This window comes from Chenopodium quinoa, unplaced genomic scaffold (assembly GCF_001683475.1).
Source record: "Chenopodium quinoa cultivar QQ74 unplaced genomic scaffold, ASM168347v1, whole genome shotgun sequence".
Taxonomy (NCBI): Eukaryota; Viridiplantae; Streptophyta; class Magnoliopsida; order Caryophyllales; family Amaranthaceae; genus Chenopodium; species Chenopodium quinoa.
In genome coordinates this window covers 2,971-23,739 of record NW_018743206.1, presented here as the reverse complement: position 1 = coordinate 23,739, position 20,769 = coordinate 2,971, and the positions used below count along the sequence as shown (strand labels likewise).

The 20,769-nt window shown below is 42.4% G+C and overlaps 2 long non-coding RNA genes across 2 annotated transcripts; both read right to left on the bottom strand.

Annotated features, from left to right (window-relative positions):
• Nucleotides 1–309: 309 nt before the first annotated feature.
• LOC110734006 lies at nt 310–812 on the bottom strand. Its single transcript, XR_002513738.1, has 2 exons — nt 742–812; nt 310–638 (listed from the first exon to the last, which is right to left on the bottom strand). It is a non-coding gene; the product is annotated as an uncharacterized LOC110734006 (long non-coding RNA).
• Nucleotides 813–858: 46 nt separating this feature from the next.
• LOC110734005 lies at nt 859–1,311 on the bottom strand. Its single transcript, XR_002513737.1, has 3 exons — nt 1,271–1,311; nt 1,075–1,179; nt 859–996 (listed from the first exon to the last, which is right to left on the bottom strand). It is a non-coding gene; the product is annotated as an uncharacterized LOC110734005 (long non-coding RNA).
• Nucleotides 1,312–20,769: the final 19,458 nt, after the last annotated feature.

The following is a 20,769-nucleotide window of genomic DNA, read 5'->3' as shown; positions in this document are numbered from 1 at the left end:
GGAGTGACGCAAATGACTCTTCTGATAAACTTCTTGTTTGTTATTTGCGTCACTCCTTTATAAAGGAGCGACGCAAATGAGTCTTCTGATAAACTTCTTGTTTGTTATTTGCGTCACTTGTTTATATAGGAGTGACGCAAATGACTGACTAGACAATACAAAATTGCTTTATTTGCGTCACTTGTTTGTTTAATGAGTGACGCAAAAGAGGTGAATTTTTTTTTTTAATTATAATAATTGCCTTGTATATGTTTTTAGTACCTGTTTTCCTTGCTAGTGGTATAAAGTTATATGCTAACGCTAATATAATTGAAATTAAAATGCAATATTATTGAATAATGCAAATGTAAATTTCGGCAGAGTCTCCTTTGTATTTTGGCCTACCCATAAAATTGGGAATGACGACATTATATTAACAACCTGTCCAATAATTTTCATCTCAATATCATAGACATTATACTCATCATCCCAACACCAATTAACCAAAATCTTTCATGTCAAGCCTATAATCCAAAACAAGAGTCCAACATGCGCTAAGTGTAAATCAAAAGTTCAACATTACATATAAAATACTCTGCCCAAATATCTCGAATCTCATTTATCTCCTCCTCGGTGTACGGTGTAGTTCTTGAAAAATCCTATCAACACAACAAATATACAATAGGAAAGTTTTAATTCAAGATTGTAGCTAACATCAAATTGTATTTATCAAACAAAAATGAAATATTTGACAACTCATACCTGAATAAGATCCTCACTGCTTTGGTGATGTTCAAGTATTTCGTACATATAACGCATGACGTAGTAGCCACACTCACTCCACCCAATTGTTGAGGACACTACATGTATTATATTTATAAGTTGAATTAAATTGCTATACTTAAATTATTAAGAAACTAAAAGTTAGGGTAAGAAATTAAGGTAACCTGTCCCAAATGCCATGTTAATTTACTTCCCCTAGATTGTCCACTTAATGCCTTGAAACTTCGAAAAGCACTACACATTTGAAACAAATAACATATATGATATCCTTACACACATAAAATCATGACATTAATAACAAACTAGACTTACTTTGTCATTGCAAACTTAATTGCTAAATTTCGCTTCTGCCTCAAACAATCAAAGATGATGACTTCACGCTTAGCCATGCATAAGACCAAAAGAACCCAATGATTCCTACATAATAAATTAGACACACATTTGTAAAAGAGTAAAATAATATCAACAATTTGCAAAGTTCAAATAAATACAAGTTCAAAGTTTATACTTTTCATGGTATGGGCATAAGATGAACTGCTTAGATTTTTGTTATCACATGTGTCATGTATAGCAGGATACGATATGCAACACTATGCAAATAGGTTTCTGAAATCATTTCCGGACACATGAATCCAATGGAAGCCACATCCACCGTATCGAGTAAGTCACTCAAGGCCCTACATATATATCATGTAATAACATTATAAATGGTAATAAATAAGTATATATGGGAAGAGTGAAATTTGAATATCTTACATCATAAAAACTTGCAAAGCTGAAATATTCAGCCAAGCTCCCGTGAGAAGTTGATTGACATCTCCACGTCTGATAATGATGTCCTTACTATCTTCATAACTAAAGGTCCAAGCATCAACCTTTACCTTAATAGTTTCACCTTCGGGTAATGAAGATAACAAACCATTCAAAGACCCACACTTCTGAGACAAGTTTTCCAAAGCATAATCCATAAGAAAAACTTTTTTTGGATTGGTGTTGGATTCTTTTGTTTCGTGACCACTTTCAACTACTTTCAGTTTGTCTTGCATGTTTTCTTTGGCCGCTTTGTTGTTATCATCGTTCTTATTTGATATGAATTCCTAATCAATAGTAAAGCAAATCTATTCAACAATTTGCTATATTTTGTATGGAAAACTATAAGTAAATTGTTACAAAAATAATTTACCTTGTCATGCATGAGTGAAACCAAGTCTTTCGGCCATTGGGTAAATGTACCGTGAGCATGCTTAAGTTTCTTGATGACTGAAGAAGGAACTGGAACCGAGAATTCTTTGAACTCGTCAAAAAAATCATTAACACTTACCCTCACGTGATCTGGAAGGAGGTTACTATGATGATCAAGGATTAACTCCGGATGATATGTACCTTCAGCGACAATGACTTTCTCAGAGTCATTTTTCAACAATGATAGCAGACATGGAACCGGTTCCTTACAAAGATAGAAAAAAATCATTATAAACAAAAAAGAAAACTGAGTTACAAAGTTAAAAGTATGTCGCAGTCATAAATCATTACAAAAAAAAAAGATAAAAAATATAAAATAACAAAGTTTTGGATACCTGTATGTTTGCAAATGGATCATCACCCACTGATTGTCAACTACTAGGATTTTGTTGAGTCGTCCGGCCTATGTTATTCATTTCCATCAATTCAGTTGGAATTTGAATACCAATTTGTTTAGCAAATAACATAAACTTCTCTTGAACCATGGAATCCATTTTAGAATCCATCTCCTGCATAGTCTCCTCCCGTACCCTCCGGGCTACTCTTGCCTCTAATTCTTCCAGCTCAGCATCTCCGAATTCCCTACCACGTCGGCCACTACGCCTCTCTCCGGATCCCCATACAGTTTTAATGCCAATTCCACTGCCAAATGCTATTGCCCGACCATTACGATCTTTTTTCCCAAGGGCACGAGATAAGATATCATCATGCCTATTAGGAACAAATTTTCCATCAGCTTGTTGCTTTCTCCAATTATCCTACACAAAGACTTCAAGTTAGAAAACTTTGGTTGCAATACATAAACTTAACAAAATATATTAAAAATTGAAATAAAGACTTATTATATACTTACAATGGATTCTTTCACCTCTCTTGTTTTCTCATCCGGCAAATAAGGATTTCCCTTATCATCTTCTATTGATCTTGCTAAAAGCCAAGCATATGTCCTATCAGGCAAACTAGACACAACCGAAGAACAAGATGAAGTACTGGATGCTGAAGAAGCTGTGGGAATATACCCTTTTCTACGCCATACAATATTCATTTCACCATATGATTTGGCTCCTAAATGGTGAGGGTATTCGTTGAAAGACTGGCTTTGTCTTGCCTTCTCACTGATTTTCTATTTTCACGAGCATAAATGAAGATTAGTACATAAGAATCCGTTAACAAAGTATTAATAACCTGCATGATCATTGATATTAATACACACAAACCTTAAAATCATCTGTACTATGCTCCTCCACAAATGTTTTCCACATATCTTCAGATATGAAATCATAGAGTACATACGTCATTCTTTTCTCCTTCGGCATATTCCTAGTACATGAGATCCAACCACTGACCAATTTTGTTTTAAAATCTCTCCAAGTTTTATCACAAGTGCGTAGGACCTTTTTTTTCTTGTCTTCATCTTCTTCTATTTGAAACTCTCTCTACAAAAAAAATTAAAAAAATTAAAAAAAGTTAGTAAAGAATTTCATCATATTCAAATAAATTGTTTTCATCATATTCAAATAATGTCAAAATGATCATATAATAGTATAACATTTAACATTCAATAGTGAATATTACCTTAACATCTTCCCACAAAGTGTCTTTTATTCCTTGTGGAACTTGATTCTAATCTTTATACAATATAGACACCTTTGCACGGCTTATTTCACCAAGATGAGTTTTGTATGCTTTTTCCCACTTTCCAATGGGTCGACACAATTCATCCCATTCAAGCACTCTAGGAACCCCAGACATGGATTTCAGGCCCTTTGAAGGACCTCTTGGCTTCTTTTTCTTCTTCTGAATGTCGGTTGTTTGTTGCTCTGATTGTGATTGATTGTGTGGCTCAACTTCCTCACCTTGCGAAGATATGGAACGATTATGCATATCCTCATCCTCCCTTACCTGAAAAGAAAAAAAAAGACAAATAAATTAAGACATCGATTTGTATCATTTTTAAATTATAAACTTGTACACATAACAATAATAAGCAATTTATGCAATTAGTAACACAAATTGAAAAAAAAAAATCACAGAATTCATACCTACTTCATTCTTCTCTTTTGCGACATAAAATCCTTCATTATGATCTTTTCGTTTCAACTTTGTGTCAAAATCATCAACTATTGGAGGGGTGCTCCAAACGGAAGGTGGTGACTCATTAAATTGCTCATCATATTCTTCCTCGTCCACCACATCTTCAATGCCAAGTATCCTTCTTTTACCTTCTAAAACAACTGACCACTTACAATCAGCTGGGTCAGCCATGTAAAAAACTTGTTTTGCTTGTGAAGCTAATATAAATGGATCAGCTAGATGCCCTCGACGACCAAGATTTAGAAGGGTCAAGTTCCCCTTCATCTTTTTTTACACCATGGCTACTATCAGCCCACTTACATTGAAATAGAGGAATCTTGAAATCAACATAATCCAGCTCTATTATTTCTTCAATGATTCCATAATAAAATTTCTTCTTATCCACGACAAGTGTTTTTATCATGTGCACTAACATACTCAGATGACTTTAACACCACTGTTTTGCATTGTTGACTTGTCATCTTGTCGGCTAGTGTAAAAAGAATACCCATTGATGTTGTATCCCTCATATGACATGACTTGGCATTTAGCACCATATGCCAACCATCTCAATGTGTCAGATATATCGTTAGGTGTGGTGGATAGTTGGGACATCACTCGTTCCTTGAACCATGTAACGAATGAACAATTATGCTCCTTTATCAGCTGAAGATCACTTTTGGAAGGATATTTATTTTTAAGAAAAAGCATGTGCTCGTCCAAGTAAGGATGAACCTCACTAAGATTTTGCAATACAAAAAGCTCGGCCTTATTTTTCATTTCAAAGCCCATGGATATCCTTTTCCTGCCAATAATACCTTGACCTCCAAGCCTCCCATCGTGTCGAGACTTTGGCAACCCAATTTGCTGTGAACGTGCAAGATATTGAGCAACCCATGCTGCCACTTCCTCAGCAACTGTTCGTTGTACAATACTAGCTTCAGGTTTGGCCGGATTCATGACTTTTACCTTTAAGTCACCCATTTCTCGTTCAAAAGGATACATGTATCTCATACACACTGGTCCACAAAGTTTAATTTCACGTACAAGATGAATAACCAAATGAGGCATCACGTCAAAAAAAGATGGGGGGAAATACATTTCAAATCGACACATTGTCTCAAGTACATCTGCTTGCAAGTCATCTAAAATACTTGGATTTATGACCTTGCTACAGATAGTGTTAAAAAAGACACATAATCTTGTAATCGTATACCTCACTTAAGGTGGCAAAATTCCTCGAATGGCAACTGGTAATAATTGTTGCATCAAGACATGACAATCATGAGATTTCATGCCACCCAATTTCAAGTCAGACATTGACACAAGTCTACGAAAATTAGAAGAAAATCCAGCCGGGACCTTTAAACCATGCAATGACTCACAAAAGCTAGTTTTTTCCTTTTTAGACAAGGTAAAGCAAGCTGGGGGAAGATACCAGCGTTTTCCTTGAGATTCGGGTGCCAACTCTGAACGACCCATAGAAGCCATGTCTTTTCTTACTTTAACTCCATCCTTTGTCTTTCCTGGCATATTTAATAAAGTTCCCACAATGGCATGACAAACATTTTTCTCAATATGCATTACATCTAAACAATGTCTAACTTCCAAATGTCTCCAATATGGAAGAGACCACAGCTCAGACTTCTTCTTGTAACCCCCAGTTGATTTGAATTTGTAAGGCTTACCAAACTCATTCTCAATGTCTTTGACCCGCTAATAAACCTCACTTGCACGTAAAGGGCCACGAGCTTCTCTCAACTCCACTTTTCCATTAAAATCATCCTTATTGAATCTAAAAGGGTGGTCTTCAGGAAGATGTGTGCGATTATCCATGTATACATGCTTGCCACAATTGTCTAAGCGTAATGCCTCCAAATCATCTTCACAAATGGGGCAAGGAGTTGTTCCCTTCACAGTGTACCCCGACAAATTCCCATAAGCTGGGAAGTCATTTATCGTACAAAAAATCATGGCACGTAAAGTGAAATTGGTTTTACTATATGCATCAAAAATTTGGACACCTTCATTCCACAACAATTTCAAATCTTCAATGAGAGGCGCTAGATACACATCAATGTCATTTCCAGGTTGTTTAGGCCCAGATATTAGAAGGGACAACATAATGTATCTAGACTTCATGCATAACCAAGGAGGCAAATTGTAGATAGTTAGAAGAACTGACCAAGTGCTATATTGGGTACTTAGTGTCCCAAATGGGTTCATTCCATCTGTACTGAGACCAAGCCTAAGATTTCGATCTTCTTCACCAAAGTCCTTGAACTTTCGATCAATGTTCCTCCATTGTGGGGAATCAGCAGGATGCCTCATTAACCCATCTTTCTTCCTCCCATCAGCATGTCACCTCAATAATTTTGCAGTTTTTTCATCCGAGAAGAGTCTCCTAAATCTCGGTATAATTGGAAGATACCATAATACCTTAGTCGGAGACCCTTTCTTACACAACTCACCAGTATCATTCATCTTGTAACGAGAAACTCCACACCTTGGACACTCATGCAAATCAGCATACTCATTTTGATACAACACACAGTCATTGGGACAAGCATGTATCTTCTCATACTCCATACCCAAGGGGCTCATAAGTTTCTTGGCCTCATAGGTGGAGTTTGGAAGTTCATTCCCTTCGGGAAACATTACTACTAAGGCTTCTAACAACTACGTAAAACCCTTGTCGTTCCAACAATTGCTCGCCTTTAAGTTAAATAACTTCATAAAAGCACCAAGTTTAGTGAACTTCGTACAACCAGGATATAACGGGGTTTCTTCAGCTCTCAAAATACTATCATACTTCTGGGGACACTCTGTGAAATGGTCTTCAACATCATGCATCATTTCATCTATCCTGTCCTTCTCCACTTCACTCTCACTTTCAACACCAATATCAGCTGTATCGATATCCTCACCTTGGTGTTCATTATCATTATCACAATGATTCTCATCTTCCCTTGGACAATAACTAGAACTTGCCTCAATATATATGCTCTCACCATGCCATGTCCACCTTGTGTAGTTATCTTTAAACTCACGATGAATTAGATGATCTTTAATATCAACTATATCACGATATCCCCTCGAATTATTACAGGCACAACAAGGACAAAGAATAATCTTTGATTTATTCTCTGTTTGGTGTTTTAAGGCAACAGTGCTAAACTCTTCAATTCCTCGTAAAAAACTTGTACAATTTCGTTTACCATACATCCAACTTCGATCCATTTTCAACCACTGAAAAACAAAATTAATTTTAAGATAATGTGTATATTTTCTAACATATATAGCTCCTTAACCATAAACAAGAATATAAGGCATCAAACATTTTCATTCAAAGTTTATCTCATGTAAATGCAACGACATGATCCAATAAGGCTCTTATCACTCCAACCTAACCCATTCTTGAATGTCCTATCTCACTAATAACTACTTGTAAAGTTTGGTTCTAAAGAAAATCCGGCAGCATTTCCCTATAGTTCTCCAAGCACACAATGTAGATAATCGTCTATCTACATATGTACCCAGAGAACAATCGGGAAATAGTGATCCATGATCTTCTTAGACCCAAAAACAGTTCAAGTAGTTGTCACCTAAATGAGATAGAACATTCAAGAACAGTCCCAAACCTGGGACTATTCAAGACTTACTCCTAATGAGTAAGCCCTGAACGGGTATCTAAGCCAATGATGCAAGTATTATTGCAATTCCAATCAATTATATCACAATTAAAAATCTCATACAATTCACAATCATTATACCAATCAGAACAAATAAGTTAATATTGCAAAGAATGCTTCAGATATATATACCACAAGTGAAGACAATCTCGTATGCGTACTACCGCCTTAATCGTTTGTCCACAACCAGAACCTCGAGCAACTTGTGGAATTCACTTTCGCATAATTATGAATCTGCCATAAAAAATTACATATATTAAACCAACATAGTTTTTTTTTTTTTTTTTCTTTTAGAGAATTAAACCAACATAGTTAACAAAAGCTCCATGCATCATTTAGCAATTTTCTCATTTGATCCTTAGCTTCAACGCCTTCAAGTACTAACTCAAACATAGCTAAGTTGGATGATCAAAGCTGCCAATGATCATAAGGATGCCATATTCTTTAAAGCTTCGACGAAACCCAATAAATCGAAGTCATACATAATAATAATAATCTAGCAGAGGATATAGACTATATATACATATATACTTGTATCATTATTAGTCAGCTTGAGATCAGAATGACAGAAGCTAACTTCAGCTGATCGCGATGATGACTGTCTCAATCTATAGGTTCTGATCTCTTATGAGTGTTCTGACTAAGATCAAAATAAGTAAGCGTTTTCTAGTCTCTTCATTAGATTCTGTTCTGATATGTTATAACTTAACTTTTGTAACATTCTCAATACTTTTTGACATTTTCATTGACATTTTCAACACATTTTCAGAGAACAAAACTGCAAACCATTTTCAGAAATTATAAATTGCATTTTAAGATAAATGATTGAGCCATTCCCTCAAACCATATTCTGAATTCTATAGCAATTATGACTTCAATTTCATGAAATGTTTTCGCATTACAGAAACACAAATCAAAAATTAAAAAAAAAAACCCTAGAACAGAACTAATGAATTGGACGAAAAAAAAATACAACTTCACTAAATACAAGAAATCTTACCTTAGGTGAAATAAACTCAACAAATTCAACAATGTCGAACTGCTACACTAATCAAACTTCAATTATTGTTGTTGTAATTTGCTAGAACTTCCCCGGTGTTTTTGGGGGTGAAATTAATCGATTTTTCCAGTCGAAACTTTCAGTCATTGCTCGAATATGAGGCCAGGAATTTTAATTGATTTTTTTGGGGTTTCTAGGGTTCGAATTCCTATGGTTTTGAGTAGATTTTTTGCTCAAAATGGGGGAATTTTTGTGGGAAATGCTCAATTTTTCTAGGGTTTATGGGTTCGGATTTCTTAGGGTTTTTGGTCCAAATTTTTGCTCGAAATTGCTCAATTTGCTGCCGATTATAGGTCTTCAACTTGATTGCGATTTTGAATGTTGAATTTGCTGAGGAATCGGTGTTTTTTTGGCCGAATTTGTTGGATTTAAGGGTCGAATTTGTGGGTGTTTTGGCTGTAGAAATTCACTGGAGTTGCAACTTGTTTTTTCTTTTTGTTTAGTGGAAGGTGTTTCGGGGTTTTCTGATGTCCTGCGGGAGAGTTACAATTCCGAGACTGGAACCGGACGCCTGTACCTGCAAAATAACGGAGACTCCTGAGAGCTCCGCCTCCAACGGTCAAGTTAGTACCTGATTAAGGAGTAATTAATACGGAAATTAAAGTAATAAGATCTCTCTAGGTGAGAGTGTTTAATGTTGGTAATCTGCTTTGTTAGCGAGATTAGCCGGTTATTAGTGTCTTCCGTAACGTTTCTGTTCTGTTCCGTTCTTCAGGTGAGATTAATTGCTTCCTCCCCTTTAATGAGGATTAATTAAGTATTTATAGTCTTGAGAAGCGTGCCACTCTCTAGGTTTAGGGTAAACCTAGGGCTGACCGGGCCTCTAAACAGGATTGGGCCTTGTTGGCCGGTTTTCCCATTTGGCATGGGTGGACACGTGGCGTGTCTCAATTGGTCCGTAGAGGACGTATCTGTGATTGACATGTGGCAGGCTCCTATTGGCCTACGTGAAGGACACGTGGCGGAACCTGGTTGGTCCACTTGTCAGACGGTGATTGGTGGATAAAAATCCCCTAATCATTTGCCCCTCACAGGTGGCACGTGACTGGTCACGTGTCACCTGTGACAGGTGCCGCACGGTGACAGGCGACGACCTGCTACAGGTGTCACCTTGCAAATGGCCGAGAGATTTTCCCGCCCAAATTTTGAATTTGGAAGCGACCCTTCGCCTTCTCACTTTGCCTATATAAGGAAGTGCTGACTTCGGTCATTTTCACATTTGAGAACTTTGCGAGAACATTCGGACCCCTGAACTTGCTCTGACATTTCGGACCTTTTCTGCCTACCGCCTGTTCTGATAAGCCGACTGCACCGGATTTCCAGAACTTCATCAACCGTCACTCGTTCAGGTAACTCAGTTCTCTTACTCTTAATTTTCTTTTTATTTTTTGAAATGGCACCACGGAAGCACACGACACGACCTAAGTTAGTGATCAGCCGGTCACCGGGGACGGCTGAATCTAGGACTAGGAGTGCCGCCTGCCCTTTTCTGGACCCATCTTTGCCCTTTATACAAAGTCCGACTGTATCTGTGTCTATGCAGAACGTGATGGCCAGAACGAAAAAGACTGCTATGATCTCAAACTCGGACGGCTCCTCCCAAAGGGTGCTCATTAGTGAAACATCTGACCAGGCGCCACATGTAGAAGTGAAGCAAAGCGGCTTGACAGCCGGCAGTTCTGAGGGAGGGGTCAAGGTGGTCCCTTCCCATTTCACCATTGATATGTCTAATTTTCCTCCTGCTCCTTCTAAGGGAGAGGAGGCGGGCCCCTCTGGGAGAGGGGAGGAGTCGTCCTCTTCGGAATCGTCAGAGGACGAGTCTGAGTCCAGCTCTTCTGGCCACGCTTCTCCAGGCTCAGAAGAAAGAAACAGCCGCCTACAAGAGGCGAGGCTTTCTCATGCAGTTGAGAAGGGGGACAATTGGGCGGAGCCGTCCGCCTCTTACAGAGAGGAAAACACCCCCTACTACTGCACGGTACCCCGGGGTCGGATCGCAACCATGCAAGACAAAGTGGAGAGCTTTATAGCTAACCACAGAATGGGCCCGGAATTTTTACTGTTCGTGCCGGATCCAGAAGACACTGTCGTCTGGCCGGCTGGTACCAGCTATGATGACGGCTGCTTTGGCTGCTATGTGGCGGCCATCAAAGCTGGACTGCGCTTCCCATTACATTCGGCTGTTCAGCGGATTTTAGATGGGTATGATTTGGGGTTATGGCAGTTAGCCCCCAAGTCTTGGGTAAACGTACTCGGCTATGTGGCCGGGTGCGAAATGTACGGGGTGGAGCCAAGCTTTGAGGCTTTCGCCCACATGAACTATCTCAGCCGGACCCCTAAGTCGGGAGGTACCAGCTGGTATCAATTAACAAGCCATAGGGGCTACCTCATGACGAGAGGTAAGGCGAACAAATGGAAGGATTGGCGGAACACCTTCCTTATCATCGAGGGTTCAGACACGGAGCTGAACAAACGCTTAAACAAGTGGAATAGGGATCCGCCTCTTCTCGCAGGCGGCCGCAGCATGCCGCCTGTTCCCCCCAAGGCTAAAAAAGAGATCCTAGACAAAGGACTCTTCAAAGTAGAGACTAGGGTGAACTCTACTTCAGGGGTACGAGAGCAAGTACCCCTAAACTGCGTCCCGAGCTTCAAGTGGCTCTATGACGAGTACTTTTTGGCCGCCTGTGGTCTCAGCAGTCGGTGCTCTAGAGGTAGCCGGCCTGTCAAATACTCTGTTTTTTCACACTTTGTTTACTTGGGATCTTTACTAACTTTGCTGTTTATTTTTTGCAGCTGACGCCATGAGTAAAATAATAGCATCCAAGACTGCGGCGGCCATGTTGCGGGCCTCTCTCATGCAACAGTCTTGTACCGACTCCCCCAACAAGGGGGCACCCTTGGTAGGCTTCGAAACTCTTCCTCTTTTAGGAGTTGTCTTATGCATATACTAACTCTTGTACCGACGTTTTTTTTTTTTTTTTTTCAGTCGGGCACTCCAAGAGCTTCTTCCTCGCAACAGCCGGACCCCAAGGCCCGGAGGACGACTGTTGCAAGCTCTCCTGGGTCTTCCAGGAAAACAGTGGCGGCTGAGAAGCAGCCGGCCACTTCTTCTAAAACTCGGCGGGGCCGCCTAGAAGTATGGACAATTACTTGTAAAAACTTTTACACTTGCTTCCTTCTTGACTAGGTCTAACTTGCTTTTTTACGCTTGATGCAGCCGGCCCTCAGGGGCTTGACTTGGTTGAGGTAGCCAAGTCCATGATCAAAGTAGTTCCTCCATCTGAAAGGGAGGCGGTCAGGGGTGCCGGCACCCTTGACCTTGATGGGATTGCAGGGGTCCTTGCTGAGGTATACTTTTTGAGTATTTGAATTCCAGGACGCCTGTTATCTTTTTGGTTTGGAAACTGACGCCTGTTTTTTTTTTTTTGTACTTAGGCCCTGCTCCGAGTTAACAGCCTTCGCAAGCCGCTTGATCGGAAAAACAAAGAGGTAAAGGCTGCAAAAGCTATGGCCGCCTCTAACTGTGATAAGGCAATGTTTCAAATTGCCCAAAATGAAGTACTGACCATTGATATTCTTTATTATCAGGCGCAGGCTACCGCCGCTGTTCGGGCTCAGTTAGAGGCGGCCCAGAAGAAGAATGACGAGCTGGAGGCGACCATCACAAATCTTAAGGCCGAGCTGAAACCTCTTCGCCAAAAAATGTACTCTTACGAAGCCATGGAGAAATCCTTGGCCAACGTAAAAGAACGCCTGGTGAGCCAAGAGAAGAGTCTTACCCAAGAGCTCTCGGAAAAGGCCGAGCAAGAGAAGAAAGAGCTCGTCCGGGAGATGATGGAAGACTCCGCTCAAATCCAGCGCATGACCTGGGGCCGCCTGTTCCCCAATGCCGACTTTGCCTCTTGGGAAAGAACGTACCGCCAGTGTTCGGAAACATATAATCAAGAGATCCTGGCGGCTGCTGAAGAAGAGGTGTTGGGAGATGCGTTGGAGGAGGAGGAAGAGCCGGTTGTGGCGCTTGTGCCACTTGGGGGTAAGGCATCAAAAGAGGATGCAGCTGAAGCCGAGTCCAGCAAGAAGAGTGCTGACCAGGCGGCAGCTGCTAATACTGAACTGCCCCCTTCTTAAGCTTAATGTATTTTTTTCCACGGCCTGCGTGCCGTTTGCTTTGTATTTACCCGGCCAGGGGGCCGGGGCTTTGAATATTTTGCTGGTCTTTAATGACCGGCTTATTTTTAATGAATTTTTGTTTTTCTTCAAATTTGTCCAAGTATTCCATATCTAATATCCCATTGTTTACTAGACCGACTGTTGTACATGGCCGAACGTTGCAGACAGGTACGGATAGTTAGTACGCCGCCTATGCCCCTGGACGACTAGTTGTCTGTTTCCAGGATAGACGATCAGTCGGCCATTTATTCAATCGGTATTCGAACTATTTTGTCTGGATCCTTTTTAGGCAGGCGTGCCTGTCTTTTTGTAATTTTAACCAAGTAGGAAAGTGGTCTGACCAAGTAAATAGAATATTACCTAGTCGCCAAGGAATTGAGTGGTAGAGATAACAAGCGGCGGGTACCGGTTGTTTCCCTATATTGCCAATGTTGTTGGCTTTTAACTCATAATTTGTTAACCTAGCAAGAGTAGTGGTTGAGAGCCCCTGTTTGTTAAAAACAGGCGGACGACTCATACCTTTTAGGCTCCATACTAAGTTTGAGTGACTATTAAGTTAACATAGGAGTTACTTAGTCTTCGTCACACTCTAGATTGAGTAGTAGAGGTACCAGGCGGCGGAGGCCGGCTGATCCTCTTGATTTGCCAATGTTTGTTGGCTATTAACTCAATAGGTTACCTAGTAGGAATAGGGGTTTGAGTGCCCTTGTTTGTTAAAAACAGGCGGACGACTCAAACCTTTTAGGTTCCATACCAAATTTGAAGGAGTGACTATGAGTTAACGTTGGAGTTACTCAGTCGTCGTCACTTTTGTTTGAGAAGTAGAGGTACCAGGCGGCGTAGGCCGGCTAGACCCCTTGATTCGCCAATGTTTGTTGGCTATTAACTCAATAGGTACCCCTGCATTTATCCCAAGTAATGCAGGCGGTCATCTGACTCAGATGTCAACTGCTACCACTGGTTTGGTTAGTGATAGAGTTATCCTTGTCTCAAAAACGGCTACGTGGTTGCCCTTGGGGACAGTCGTATAGGTGCCGTGTAATTAGTTTATAGAACAATGTTCCACCCAAAAGGGAGCTGCTCTCTGCGACGAATTTCATCCGGAGGGATGCCGTCGGACGCCTGCTATGATGTTGGGACAGGTCGTATTAGTTTTGTAGATTTGATCAGTTGGCTTGGCGCCTGGTCTGATCATTCGGCCGGTGGCCTTGGTAAGTTCTTGGTGAACGTAGGTGCTAAGTAAAAGAAGGGTAGCCGCCTGTTAGGCACAGGGTCGGCCAGGCCCTAATCTTTTTAGCTAAGTATTGTGAGTAAAATACTCAATGGAGAGTAGCCGACTGTAAAGGTACAGACGGCATGCCCCTCTGAAGATAGAGTGAAAAACTCAATGGAGAGTAGCCGACTGTAAAGGTACATACGGCATGCCCCTCTGAAGATAGAGTGAAAAACTCAATGGAGAGTAGCCGACTGTAAAGGTACAGACGGCATGCCCCTCGTAATACAAAATTGAATAGTAAGTGCAAACTTTATTAAGTAGCTCTTTACTTTACATCATTCAGAAGAAATATTTTTTAAGATTATCTACATTCCACGTTCGAGGCAACGGTTGTCCGTCTGGTGTTTCCAGACGGTAGGTACCGTCCCTGACTTCCTCATAGATTCGGTAGGGTCCTTCCCAGTTGGGAGTTAGTTTGCCAGACTCATTAGCCCTACCAACTGCTTCCATTTTTCTAAGTACAAAATCCCCTACTTTGAGTGGACGCCTGTGTACTTTTTTGTTGTATGATCTAGTCATTCTCAGGCGATAGATCTCATGGCGCAAAACAGCATTGCCCCTCTTTTCAGGAAGTGAGTCTAATTCCAGGCGCATGGCTTCCCAGTTTGCCTCTTCGTCATATAGCATTACTCGAAGAGTCGGCTCGTAGTGTTCTATTGGAAGAACAGCTTCCGCACCATAAGTTAGGAGGAATGGAGTTTCTCCAGTCGCCCCTTTTTCAGTCGTCCTAATGGCCCAGAGAACATGTGGTAGTTCATCCGCCCATAGGCCGCCTGCTCGTTCAATCTTTTTCTTGAGACCGTCTGAGATGATTTTATTAAAGGCTTCTACCTGGCCGTTTGCTTGTGGACGGCCGATAGATGCAAAGTAGTGTGCAATTCCTTGGTCTCCCAACCAGCTTTTGAGAACAAGCGTCTCAAATTGGGGACCATTATCAAAAACCATAGACATGGGAACCCGAACCGAGTGATGACATTTTTCCAAATGAATGAAATTACATCTTTCGTCTTGATTCCCTTTACAGCCTCCGCTTCTACCCATTTAGTGAAGTAGTCAACGGCAACAAGTATGTACCTTCTGCCGCCTGTAGCAGGCGTATATGGACCCAGAATGTCCATGCCCCACTTAGCAAACGGTAGTGGGCTGTGAATAGTAGTGAGGTCAGTAGCCGGACGGTGAATTAGTTTGCCAAACCTTTGGCACTTGTCACATTTTTTCACCATCTCCATTGCATCTGCTTCCAAAGTAGGCCAAAAGTAGCCCTGCCGCCTTGCCCTTTGAGCAAGCATCCTACCACCTATATGAGAAGCACAGTAACCAGAGTGAAGATCATCTAGTATCTCTCGTCCCTTTTCTGGAGTAACACACTTTAAGAAAGGTTGAAGGTACCCCCTCTTGTGAAGTTCTCCCTTAATCATTTCAAAACAAGTGGCTCGTTTTTTCAGTGCTGCCGCCTGTTGAGGATCATCCGGCAGTGTACCGTTTGTCAGATATGCCTTTATTGAATCCATCCAGGTTGAGCTTCTGTCTAGGATTCCAATAGGGTCTTCCTCGATGCTTCTCTTCTCCATTACTTCCCAAAAAACAGTTCGAGGAGTATCGGAGGAGGCGGATGATGCTAATTTTGACTGTGCATCCGCCTGATTGTTTTCTGATCTCGGCACTTGGATCAGATGGAAATCCTCAAGGGAGCCGACTGCTTGTCGGACCGCCTGTAAATACTTGATCATGGCCGGATGGGTTGCTTCGTATTCGCCATTGTACTGACTCACTATCAATTGTGAATCGGAACAGGCGTCTATTTATCTTGCCCCTGCCGCCTTGGACATGCGGATCCCGGCTAGTAAAGCTTCATATTCTGCCTCATTGTTTGAAGCCTGAAAACTGAAGCGTAGAGCATACTCGAACCTGTCGCCCTCTGGCGACTGACATATGACGCCTGCTCCACAACCATTTGAAGTAGAGCTTCCGTCCACATATACCTTCCATACTTGGTCTGGAACTTGAGAGTCAGGAGGACGAGTCATCTCTACAATAAATTCAGCAAAGGCTTGCCCCTTCACTGCTTTTCTAGGCTCAAAAGTAACTTCGAGGCTCTGTATTTCTGTGGCCCATTTGATCATTCGGCCTGACGACTCCATGATGGTCAGCGGCCGCTTGATAGGTTGGTCTGTATACACGACGACTGTATGTGCCAAAAAGTAGGGCTTCAATTTTTTAACAGCCATGAAGAGTGCAAGACCAAATTTCTCCACTAGGGGATACCTCAACTCGGCATTTTTCAATACGTGACTGACAAAGTAGACCGGGAGCTGACAGCCGTCCCTTTCAGCAAGGAGAACAGCGCTTAACGCATGATCAGAGACGGCCAAGTACATGTAGAGATCCTCTTTGGGCAAAGGGCTGACCAGCCTCGGCAAGGAATGCAAGTGAACTTTTAATTTCTGGAAGGCGGCCTCAGCATCCGGCCCCCATTCAAACCTTGCCTTTTTCTTAATTGCCTGGAAAAAGTATAGGCATTTGTCGCCTGATCGGCTTAGAAATCTTCCCAAGGCCGCCAGACAACCTGTTAACTTCTGAACCTCTCGGATGGTACAAGGCGACTGCATGTCGATGACCGCCTGCACCTTCTCAGGGTTCGCTTCTATTCCTCTCTGATTGATAAGGAATACGAGAAATTTCCCAGACTCAACTCCAAATACACATTTCTTGGGATTGAGCATGACATGGTGCCGCCTGAGTGTGGCGAAAGTTTCTCGGAGGTCCGTCAGATGATCTTTCTGAAGTTTAGTCTTGACAATCATATCATCAATATATGCCTCGACGTTTCTCCCAATCTGATCAAAGAACACAGTGTTTATCATTCGTTGGAAGGTAGCCGGGGCATTCTTAAGACCAAACGGCATGACCGTGTAACAGTATAACCCTGATCAGTGACGAAGGCCGTCTTCTCCTGATCTTTCTTCCATAAGGGAATTTGATGGAAACCAGAATAGGCGTCCATGAAACTCATCAAGGCATGGCCGGCTGTTGAGTCGACCAGGTTATCAATTTTAGGCAGAGGGTAACTGTCTTTGGGGCACGCCTTGTTTAAGTCTGTGTAGTCTACACACATTCGCCAGGTGCCATTCGGCTTTTTAACAAGCACCACATTTGCAACCCAGTCTGGGAAGTAACATTGCCGAATGAACCCTGCATCAAGTAATTTTTTAACTTCGGCGGCTGCCGCCTGACTTCTTTCTTCGCCATGGTTCCGCTTCTTTTGCCGTACCGGCTTCTTTTTCGGATCCACAGCGAGTTTATGTACCGCCAGATCAGGACTAATGCCTGGCATTTCATGGACTTCAAATGCAAATATGTCCTTGTATTCTTTCAATAGGTTGTGAAAGTCGTCACCAAGGTTTCTCAGAGCAGTCGTCCCAACTTTGACTGTTCGGTCAGGACGTGAGTCGTCTAAGATCAGGTCCGCATGCTCACCAGCCGGCTGAGGGCGGAACTCATCTGGCCGCTCCTCTGCCAATGATTGCTATTTTCTTGCTTTTCTTGCGGACTCTGTCTGGGACGCCTTTCTCTTTTTGTCGCCTGTTTCTTGAACAGGCGCACTCTCCTTGACAATGTCAAGGTCTGTTTTTTCTCCACTTGACCCAGTGGCCATAACAGTGGGCTTGACATCCGAGAGATAGCACTCTCGGGCCATCCTCTGATCTCCCCTTAGGGAGCCGACTGTTCCATTATCCCTCTCAAACTTGAGCAACATAAGAGACGGGATTATAACAGCCTTGGAATTATTCAGGGTTGGTCGACCCAGAATCATGTTGTAGGCCGAGAGTTCCTCTACTACAAGGAACCGAACTACCATGTGTCGTCCTTCCCCTTTTTCGCCCAGGCGAATGGGTAAATCTACTCGTCCCAGTGGGTGGACGACTCCTCCTCCAAACCCTATTAAAGGGTGGGAGGCCGGATGTATGCAGTCAGTCTGATACTTCAGTTTCGACAGACATTTGCTGCTGATGAGATCTGAGGAGCTCCCGGTATCTATGAGGATTCGGCCAACTCTCTGGTTGGCCACTTTACATTCAATAACGAGAGGGTCGTCATGCGGCCCCCTTACCCCTCCTAGATCCTCTTCTGTGATGACAATCTCAGGAAATGTATATTTGGACGGCCGTTCTTGGTGAACGGAATTTACATCTAACCGCCTTATATTATCTTTGTTGCCCCTAATAGTGGGGCCGCCTCCTGAGAAGCCGCCTGCAATGGTGTAGACGACTGCATCATCTGTATCGGAGCTGTCGGCCTGTTGATTCTTTTTGGCCGACAGCTTTCTTGAGGAAGTGTTCCCCGTAGATTTTTTGACATAAGTGTCAAGATCACCTTGCTCAGCCAGGCGGTCTAGGTACCGCATGAGACTGATGCAGTCATTGGTGTGATGACCAACGTCATCATGATAAGCACAGATTTTATCTTGGTTCCGGTTGTTTGCAGAACCCTTCATGGGGACCGGCTTCTCAATTGAGATCCGTCCCTTTATTTCTTTTAGGATAAACTGGTTATCCTTGTTAAACACATACTTTGGGGAGTATGGTTTGAATTCTTTTTTCTTTTTCTGGGTCGGCTGTTTAGAGGAATCAGCCGCCCAGACCTCTTTTCTTTTCTCATCTTTGTTAGACGACTGTTTCTGTCGTCCTTCTCTTTTGTCGAACCTTTTCCCGTCCGACTGTTTTATCGTACACAGATCAGTCGCCTGTATATAGGCTTCTGCTTCAATCAAGGCCTCTTGAAGAGTCGCCACCCTTTTTTCGAACTAAATCAAATTTGAAGGTAGACCCGTCTTTGAGACCTCTAAAAAAGTCGGTATAAGCTACCTCATCCGGTAACCCTTGAATCTGTATTCTCATCAGGTTGAACCGCCTGATGTAAGAGCGAAGCCCTCCTTCTCGCCCTGCTGAATTGTTCCCAAATCAAGGGTCGTTTTCTTCGCAGGGATGTTCATGGCGAAGTTGGAGGCAAATAAGTAAGCAAGCGTCCTGAAGCTATTTACACAACCAGTCGGCAGGTTGCCGAACCATTGTTGTGCGATTCCTTTGAGAGTCGCTGGGAAACACTTGCACCAAGTGGGATCATCCAACCCTTGAAGGTACATCAGGTTGGTGAATGCCATCAGATGGTCTTCTGGGTTAGTAGTGCCGTCATAGGCGCCTACTTGTACATTTTTTACTTTGGCCGGCTGAGCGGCGTCAGTAATTTCCTTGGAGAAGGCCGACGGCTGTTCACCAAGTCTAAGCAACCGTAGTTGCCAGTCCATAGGTTGGACGTTTTTTGCTGCAGGTCCACCAAATGGAGGTGGCTGCATAAAATACTGTTGTTGCGGCACAAATGGTAAGTTTGGTACCGCCTGGGCACTATGAAAGCCGGACTCACGGGAGGTGCCGCCTAACTGACTCTCATGGTACGACTGAGTATGCCTCATCGAGGCATTTCGCAAACTGTCTTGAAAGTCTGAAGTAGAAGCCGACTCTGACAATCGGTCACTCTTCTTCTGCTCTAGCAGTAGCCGAGCATCTGTGAATGTTTGCTTTGACCCGTCCGCCTGAATATGACGAACCGGTTTCCTATTTCCTGTAGGATAACGGAATTTTGTGAAATCAAGGGCAGGTGGCTCCCGCTTCTAGATTTAGGATGAGGAGTCGCCTCTCGCCCTTGAACTGGCTTCCTCTTTAGTGAAGTGGAGGTTTTCTTGGCCGACTGCTCCTTGACTGAAGCAGGCGGCTTTCTTGTTGATCAACTCTTGAATCTCTCCCTTGAAGTCCCTCATGAAGGTCATGAGTTCGTTCCTTGTGATGGGAGCAGACCCATCAGTCGGCTGTTGCCGAGCAGGCGTGCGCCTGCTGGCTCGCTTCCTGTTTGAAGATGCTCCCGTTCCCTCCTTTCGGTATGACGGGTACGTCGGGCCCTTAGGGTCCCGTCTGGAGCTGATGAGTTTCAACTTCAAATTCACTTTCGGTGTCATGGTCCGACTGAACTTGAGGGTCGTTTAGGGACGCCTCTCTTCAGGAGTCGTACAGACTTGGATGCCATCTCTGAAGTACTCTCCCCACAGACGGCGCCAAATGTTTCGGGGTTTTCTGATGTCCTGCGGGAGAGTTACAATTCCGAGACTGGAATTATCGCGTACCTAACAAAAATAACCTAACTATTCCTTCTAACTGTGTAGTAGGGCAAGTAAGGATCGAATCCCAAGAGACTATGGTTCATTCAATTAATCAGACTCAATTAATCACTAAGCACGTGACCAATCAATAATGGATGATAATAATCAACTAATTTATTAAATAACACAATTAACTAGAGGAAATATTAATCAATAAACTAAAGCATCCAAGATCAAGCATCACCACGATTATGATTGATAAACTAATAAATCTACCCCCAATATATAAATCAATTGACAAGAAGAAAAGCAATCCCTAATAATAATACCAAAGGTCTCTTCCGAG